The following is a 9184-nucleotide window of genomic DNA, read 5'->3' on the forward strand; positions in this document are numbered from 1 at the left end:
TAAGAACAGAGAACAGAGAAAATAGCAAAGTTTTTTAAAGAGAGTCATATAAGTAAGTTAATTAAGATGTTTGACCTTAGCCCTGACCTTGTCAAATTGTTTCAGGGATAAAACAAGACAACGACAAAACCCCAGACAATTTGAGATCGGACTGCATACAAAAACACAACAAAGATACATAAAAACGTTTACCAATCCGCCAATGAGCAAACATCAAAACGTATAAAATAGCTGCGGTTTTAAGTTTCCAATGGAAAATGGCGTTCGTTGTTCCGGTGCAGGCCTCGACGATGTGTAAACATTTAGTTTTGGTCATAAATCACGAGTCATTGCGCCGCTAATTGATTAGGCATGTCTAACGAACAAATGACACGTAAATAGGGTCATCAATTAATACCTTACTAATATCTTCTGTTTTAACCACAATTGGCATGATAGACCAGGCCCAGTTTGTTTGAGTCAACGGTCTTTCCATGTGCTCTAGTTACAGCGATGGACACTAAATGACATGGCGGGGGCGTAAAGGCTAGTCTACAGCAGACAATAACTGTCAAACAGTTCTTTTGCCACCAAAGGTGAAGATAGTCCATATCAATAAAAATCAAAGATGATGGAAAGAAACTAAAACGGTGATATATTTGTTGCAAATACACATTAACTGGATGGATAAAACTGTCTATATAATTATTCATGCAAGAAAGTATCCTGGAAAATCTTTTGAATATACTCTTGAGTCAGGCATTTTTCAAGATTAACAATTTTAACTGAATTCGGCTTTATGTTCAGTCAGTTCTATAAGATTGATTGATTGTATGTTATTTAACGTCCCTCTCGATAATTTTTCACTGATATGGAGACGCCACCACTTGCCGGTGGAAAGCTGCAAATTTGGTCCTCGACACTCGGCACTATGGGTCATTGAGCAGAGAGGAATCTTTTTCGTGCCAGCACCTACTGCGATACAGGACCTAAGTTTGTACGGTCTCATCCGAAGGACCGGTCTCCATGTCCCACAGTGGGATTCGAAAACGTGACGTAAGGATCAACTCCTTACTTTGCGATTCTAGAGCAGACGCTCTAACCACTGCGCCACGCGGGCGACGCAGTTCTACAAGAAAAATAGTATAGTCAATTTAATTGAACTGGGCTAATGGTAAAGGAAAATCAATGTTCACTTATACCCTTTAATTCATAATGAAGACATACACTCGTATGCATTTTTTTTACCCTCAAAAAAAGTTACAGCAATTTTACAGCAAGTAACAAAGGGTACATGCATCCATACTTGTAAACATTAATTGCTTTCTAGTACGAAATCTCTCTTTTGAAATCAGTAAAGCACTTATATTTTCACTTTCTTGAAGAATTGAGTGTATGAATACAAATAATTCTTTTAAATAGAACATTTATATTTATTAAGATCTTTACAATTTTCATGCCCTCTTCGAAGAAGGGAGGGCATATTGCTTGTTGCTTCTGTCGGTCTGTCTGTCTGTCGGTCCACCATCAGTTTCCACATTTTATTCGCAGAGGTTGTATATTATTGAATTTAAATTTGGTATACAAATTTTTCATAAGAATATCTAGGTCAAAATCTGTTTTGGGTACGATCGGGCCATTTTGGACAGAGTTATGTCCCTTGGACAGTTTTTTCAGTTTCCGTTCATTTTCTTTGCAGAGGTTGCACATATTGGAAGTGAAATTTGGTATACAGATTTATCCTAGGAATATTTAGGTCAAGCTCTGTTTTGGGAACGATCGAGCCATTTTGGACAGAATGATGTCCCTTGGACTTAGAAAAAATCAATTATTTTCAGTTTCTCTTCATTTTCTTTGCACAGTTTGCACATATTCAATATGATATTGAAAATTCAAATGAAATTTGGTATACAGATTTATTCTAAAAAATATTTATGCCAAGTTCTCTTTTGGGTACGATTGAGCCATTTTTATGTCCCATGGACTTAGAAAGATTTCAATAATATGGGGGGAAGGGGGCATATGTGTTTTACAAACATCTCTTGTTTAATTTGGAATCCCAAAGAGAACATCAGGAGAATTACACTTGTAGACTGGGTGAACAAAGTGAAATTTAACAGATTCTAATCAATTTACGAATAAAAACAGTTGAAAGTTTGCTTTACAATTTAAAAAAAAATAAATTTTATATAGTTATAGACAGTCGGAAGTGTAGAATAACTTCTGTAACAATTATACTACAGTATATGTATTCACAAAATAGTGAAAATACCTTAAATGCCAGACATTATGCTGGTAAAGTTGTGTGAAGGAATGGACATTTTTGTGATATATTACATTTGGATCTACAGGTTTGAATTATTGTCAAAAAGCTTAACCCACGTTTTCATAGATTATTTTCCAAAGAAAAGGGTGAAATCAAGAATTATTAAGAAATGGATGTATCTCAGCGAGCAGAGTGGGGTTTTTTGCCCTTGAAGCCGTTGCGTCTTAGATTATTGATCACAAACGTTTAAAGCACGTTCTAATTTTTGTTTCGCCCTGTGTAATTTTGTAATTTTCAATTTGAATGGATAGGCATATAGTTGCCTTAGTGTAACAAAAAAGAGTATTCATTAAGTGCATACCGTTTTCTATGAGTTGAGTGAGAGAATTAGGTCTTATTTTAATTTTAGACCTAATCTTGTACAGATTTACACAACTACGACATAGTAAATGTGCACTGATGATTAAAATAGTATATGATTATGTGTAATGTCGAAACATTTGCATTTTAACTGACTAGTTTAAAAATCATTTTAGGAGCACAAGATAGATTACGGGTCAGTTCTTTTTCTATGTGACTTAAAAGTTAAGAATGAAAACAGACAATGTATTTATATTTCGTATACAACATAAAGTTAAAATCTCCTTTTTCAAACATTAAAACACGTTAGTGAGGGTGAAAGATTTTAATAAAACATTTAACTATTACATGCAGTATATAAAATATTCATATCAATTTCCTACCATAAAAAAATTAAAAATCCCATCATCTTCCAATCAGCATTGATATGATTCCGATCATTGTCAACAATTCTAATTCCGCATAGCAGACATACTTATGAATGATCTGATATGCAATGAATTTGTGATATATTGTCGTTTTAGTAGGCCAGTTTTCGTCTCCCGTGCCGCCTCGTATCGAGGTTTTTCGAATAATTACGTTTCTTATGGTACCAACCCATCATAGCACAATAATACGTAGATTGTAAGAAAAAAAATACACGTTCTCTGAAAATAAGGAGAAATGGAAACTGGTAGTATGGAAATTTTAATCGACCTGTACTTTAAAAATGAGTAATATAGCAATTCTTATTTTACGAAAACTACCGGCCGTAACCGTAATGCCGTGAACAAGGAAGAGAATTCCAAAGAAACACGTTGGCCTGATATTAATTCATGTATGTTTACCTGATCAGAATAGTGGGTTATGTTGTAAGAAGTAAGATAGGAAACAAATACCAAATAATATACTAAGGTATTCCGTACTAGCCACCACATATTTAATTGAACGAGGCATTTTCCCGCACCTTCCGAGAATCTTCTCCTATAACTGCAGAGCCAGATGGGGATCTTTACACCTTTTTAACACATTACTATAGATATGGTTCGGTCACGGCCCATTGCATGTTCTCTCTTTTATCTTTTTTGGTTTTATCATTCTATTAACCTGTTTAAAAGATTTGCAAAACAGATAGAAAAATCACATGCAGAAGGAAACAGTGAGTACGTTTCATTCTCAGCCAAGAAATATATAGAGCAGCGATACCACTTTAACTGGAGGATGGATGGAATTTACGGACATTTTTTATTTTAGAACTTACACTAAATGAACGATTGAATCATTTTGGCGGGAAACCACCTGTAAGAAAGGTGTGCCAACAGCACGTGTGGTAATATTTTGACATCTTTTGGCCATCCGGAGAAAATCATACGAATAAACTGCTTCGAGAAATCAATTTCATAGCAGCACATCTGGGAGTTAGGTAAACAATTTTGTTTTCTAAACGATTCTGCAGGTGGTTTGTGTGCATTTCTCTTTGCACGCGATATTGAACATTATAAACATTTCACGAGAATGACGAAACGTGTGCACGTTTCCTTCAGATCTTCAGCTCACCCTGAGTATCTGTTGTTTGTTACAGGGTCGCTCAAAATAAATGTCATTATCCAGATCACATTTCGCAGGTGTCTTTCAGACATAACGAACAAGAACTTTTATTTAACGATCAATGCCAGAATTTGTTTGTTAAGTCGGTACATCATGGTCTTCAATAATCCAGACCAATGTAATTCCAGAGATTACACAAACGGTTTGCATCCTTGTGAATTTCAAAGATTTTCTCTCTTGTATATTCAATTCCTCATTCTTTCAGTTTGCAAAAAGGTTTGTCAAATTGACATAATGAGTTATAACATTTTGATAACCTTTTACCTGAATGTGTCGAAATGATGAAAGAGAAACTGTGATACATTTTGATTATAATTTGTAAATATTTCTATTCTTAATTGAAAAGAATTGAGTCTTAAACAACAAATTAATGTTTTTTAAATTTGCATACCAATTTCAATGAGATTACCACATCGCTTGAATTCAAAAATAGATAAAAGGGTCAAATATTAAAAGAAAAAGATTGGCATTATCCATTATGTGACAGATGCTAATGACTTTAGACAGGATGCTCATTGTCTCAAAACGCCTCCTTGTCGCACTCCGAAATTGTGTATTAAATTAAACTTTTAAAAATCGGTTCAAATGAATGACCTTAATGCCTTTCATACATTGCTGCAATGTTTATTTCATTACATCACCAGAGTGACATTTATAAAATTTATGAGCTTCATGAATTTTCCTGTTTTGATTTCCAGGTTTTGCAAAGTAACAAGTGAAGTAATGATATCATGTAGAGATTATGAAAATATTATTCGTTCAAAAGTTCGGGTCATAGAGAAATTTGTGAATCAAAGGGGCTTTTAGTGAATTGCATAATAGGTTTGTTTTCCATATGCAAATGCAATGACCTAATTACAATTTACATTTATAGATTCTATTATGATGACTTCTTTTTATATATTTTTTAAAAACAAGATTTGCTTTTATTTATGTTATTATAATCACTTCGACTCTAAGGTAGGTGTGAAAATTGATTTTCAGATTTTTATAAGCATTCGATCCATATTTTAGGACGTACTGTATTCAAACCAGTTGCAGTAGCGAGTGGTAGAGCGCTCGTTTTGTGATCGGGAGACCTTGGTTCAAATCGCCGCCGCTTCAAACTTAAGAGACTTCACCGCCGAAATATGGCTGAAATATTGCCGAGTCGGCGTAAAACAGCAAAAATCAATCAAACTTAAGAAAAATAACACCAACAGTGGCTGTTCCTTTATCCCACTTCAGACAAATTTGTATATTACTGATAGGATTAAAGCTAATCATATGACACCCTTAAATTCTCTGTATCACGTTTCTGTCAAGGGGTTACTTGGTATATTTTATGTTAATTATGTTCCCCAAACGAAGTTGGGGAACATATTGTTTTTACTCTGTTTCTTATTATTATTATTATTATTTTTCTTCTTCCTGGGAAAATTTTGTCCACGAATGATCTTGTAAACTACACATCCGACTTAGGTGAAACCTTTTTAGGGTTGGTAGGCATGTAATGTAGAGTTGCCGAACAAAGGTCATTTTGCGTGCACGTGCCTGCAAGAGCGAGCACGTGCAACACGTGAAATGACTAATATAATGTATATTGCCGTAACTTTTCTATTTTTTGATGAAATGTTTTGAAACTCATAATGTAAGGATATATTAGTAGCATAGACAATATGACATGGTCAAAATAGCAAGATCTCACGCGCATGCACGTGCACTTCACTCTGATTGGCTGAAACTAAAGTCTCAATATCTTTCTTGTTTTTTTTATAAAATCCTTTGAAATTTTGAACTTAGTCATGCATTAGGGAGATCTACACCATGATATATAAAAATTATCATGAAAGCACGTTCATGCATGTGTGCTGGTAAGAGCGCGCACGCGCAACATGTGAAATTACCAATATAAGGATGAAGTCATAACTTTTCTATTTCTCGATGGAATTTTTTGAAACTCGCAATGCATGGATATATTAGTAGTATAGACAAGATGGCATGGTCAAAATAGCAAGATCTCACGCGCATGCAGGTGCACTTTGCTCTGATTGGCTGAAACTAAAGTCTCAATATCTTTCTTGTTTCTTGTCATAATCTTTTGAAATTTTAAACGTAATCCTACATTATGAAGATCTACAGCATGATACATAAAAATATTCATGAAAGCATTCGCATGCGCGCGTGCTGCAACCTGATTGGCTGAAACTTTAAATGGCTGTATCTCCTTTGTTTAAAGACGAAATGCTTTGAAATTTAAAACATAGTCATGCATTAGGATATCCTAAAATATGATATAGAAAAAAATTCATGAAATCACGAGCATGCACGTGTGCTGTAATCTGATTGGCTGAAACTTTATATGGCTATATCTCCTTTGTTTTTTGACAAAATGTTTGGAATTTTAAAATATAGTCATTCATTTAGATATCCTTCAATACGATAAAGATAAAAATTTATGAAATCACGCGCATGCATGTGTGCTGCAATCTGATTGGCTGAAACTTCAAATGGCTACAACTCCCTTGTTTTTCAACCAAACAGGATGGGATTCAGAACATAGATAAATATAAGGGACTCCTACAAGAAGGTGTAGTCATTATGCACGTGAAATGAGTAAAATTAAATTACTACTTAAATTAATACTTTTTGATTAAATGCTTTGATAATAAGCATATAAAAATTTTAGATAGTGTAGACAAGATGATATGGTCGTTACGCACATGAACACGTGTGCAATGCCTATTTTTAAATATATTTTGTATTTTTCTGGGAAGACCTTGATTTAGTCTAAATTCCATAAAGTATTTCTTATTTGATAGAGATTACAGGGAATATGGCACCAAAAGGGAGTTGGGGAGCGTTTGGGGTATATTTTATCCCCGTTACAATTAGCACTAGTTGTTATTGGATTATTAATCTTGATATTTTGATAATATACTCATAGATATTTTTTATATATTTAAAGAGGTCTTCAATGGAATAAATTCTTTACACAGTCTATTAGTGAACCTAATACCAAATCATACAGGGTTTGAGATGGAAATCCGTATTGAGACTCGGCTTTGCATCGCCCAAATTCCATTTGGCACTAACACCCTGTATGACTCCGTATAAGGTCCCTTACTGACTATGTATAATTAAAACTGCCTAGCGTCCGACAGTCACGGGTGACAGGGTCTTTCGGATACCTTACCTTGCTGCTCAATAGTCCAGAGTCCCAAGTTTGGGCATAAACGGGTAATTGGTGAAGTAAAACAACGTATATGGAATAGCCGCCAAATTGATTAATGATTTATATTTACGATAGACAAACGGGTTTCATAAACATTTTGTTAGGAGGAGAAGGCGAAACAGAAGGTGAATACACCTTCCCAAGTTCAAACTGGAGTCCCAGATCATAAAAATCATAATATACCCAGTCACATACATGTACAAGAAAGGAAATTTTAAATACATGTAGCCTTAACGGTATGATGTTCAACGTTAGAAAGCGAAATTGTTCAAAAATATTTTTCCATCATTCAAAAGAAAACAAGAAGATTCTTTCCTTATAAACGTTTATAAGATGTTTTAGAAAGTAGCTTATTTTCATCTTCTACATTTGACATCCGATTAATTTCGGTAACATTTACCAGACATAAACTGTGGATTAAGCGGCCTTTCGCCACGTGCGCATGCTTATCATTTGGTTCAAAGCCAAGCAACCATCTGTCAGAAGGTTTGTTTCTTGATATGTTTAATGATGAAACCAAGGGGCCTTTTATTTGTTGCTTCAAACATGTTTCCCATCATTAAAATCGTAATTAAGGCTATCGAGTATGTTAATAGGTCTCATAAACCGAAACAAAAAATACGCTGTGTCCGCGCAGTGTAAATCTTAAGGCTGTGTTTCAAGTTTACATCCTGCTGATGTTAGATATCTCTTACAGTGGTACAAGCATGATACCGATCACATTATCCTTATTCACTTTCTGTTTCTTTTAAAAACGATGAACTGCCTTAATTGTTTTTATAAATTATACAAAAAAACGATTAACTTTTTTAGAAATAACGATTCTTAAATCATTAAATAAGTGCTTCCGAGTCCTGTTACTGTGTGAAATAACGTTTTAAGGAATATGGTGAAGAAAGTAACTTACGTTGAATCTTTTTGTTGCATGTTCGATTCCTAAAGCTCTGGAAACACGTTCAAACATTTATAACACTTAAAAACAAATAACGATGGTTCCTTGTTCTCTAGTAAAAGAAATCACTCCAATTCACCATGTCGAACACAGCTTGTGTATCTCTACAATGTCACTGCCTTGTCACAACTCGTTAAATCATAGAAACCTTCCGCAACAAATATAAACACCCAGATCCTGAGTTATACACTAAACCGTCAAGAATATAGCATTCTCCCCATTCTGATAGCATAGCTCATTATAACCTTATTTCTGTACAACCATCTTGCATCATTCTTTGACCCGAGACAACTTTGTTGTAGACCGAGATGAGAAATCTGATATAAACATAACATTTCATTGAAACTTGCTAAAATTTATATTATATCTTGAAATACAGATTTACTAGTATGCTGTAATATAATTCATCATAAAAACGTATTTATCATTAGAAATTAAGTGTCTAATACATATGTTATTGATAGTAACGATGCATGTAAATAGCAGAACAAGCAAATTCAAAGAATTGTGGTCACCCGCTTTTGATGTCTTTGTGGGTGAGATGTCATTATTTATGGCATATGTGTTAAATATAAACGTCCTATCATACAATGTATGTCATTAAAAAGTTATCACCAAAGTTGATTTCTTTTAAAAATTAAGTCAAATATGAAGATCAAGGTCAAGGGTTCAGAAATCTTAGCATGCTCGGAAATATCTTGTCACAGGTAATATTGTTACACATGTCAAATATGAAAGCCCTATATCTTCTCTTTCAAAAGTTATAAGGAAAAATAACATTTTTGAAAAGTAGGTGAAACTTTAAGGTCAAGGTCACAGGATTTTA

General features: G+C 34.1%; 1 protein-coding gene across 1 annotated transcript in view; it reads right to left on the reverse strand.

Annotated features, from left to right (window-relative positions):
- The window catches only part of LOC134242769 (bone morphogenetic protein 2-like), a 31051-nt gene extending 22554 nt beyond the window's left edge, over window positions 1–8497 (reverse strand). Inside the window, exon 1 of the mRNA XM_062724892.1 lies at window positions 8314–8497. The gene's annotated coding sequence lies outside the window, so the exon portion shown is untranslated. The remainder of the gene's footprint in view (window positions 1–8313) is intronic.
- Window positions 8498–9184: the final 687 nt, after the last annotated feature.

The sequence above is a fragment of the Saccostrea cucullata genome, unplaced genomic scaffold (genome assembly GCF_032062105.1).
Source record: "Saccostrea cucullata isolate Sc308-1 unplaced genomic scaffold, CSIRO_AGI_Scuc_v1 ctg907, whole genome shotgun sequence".
NCBI classification, from domain to species: Eukaryota; Metazoa; Mollusca; class Bivalvia; order Ostreida; family Ostreidae; genus Saccostrea; species Saccostrea cuccullata.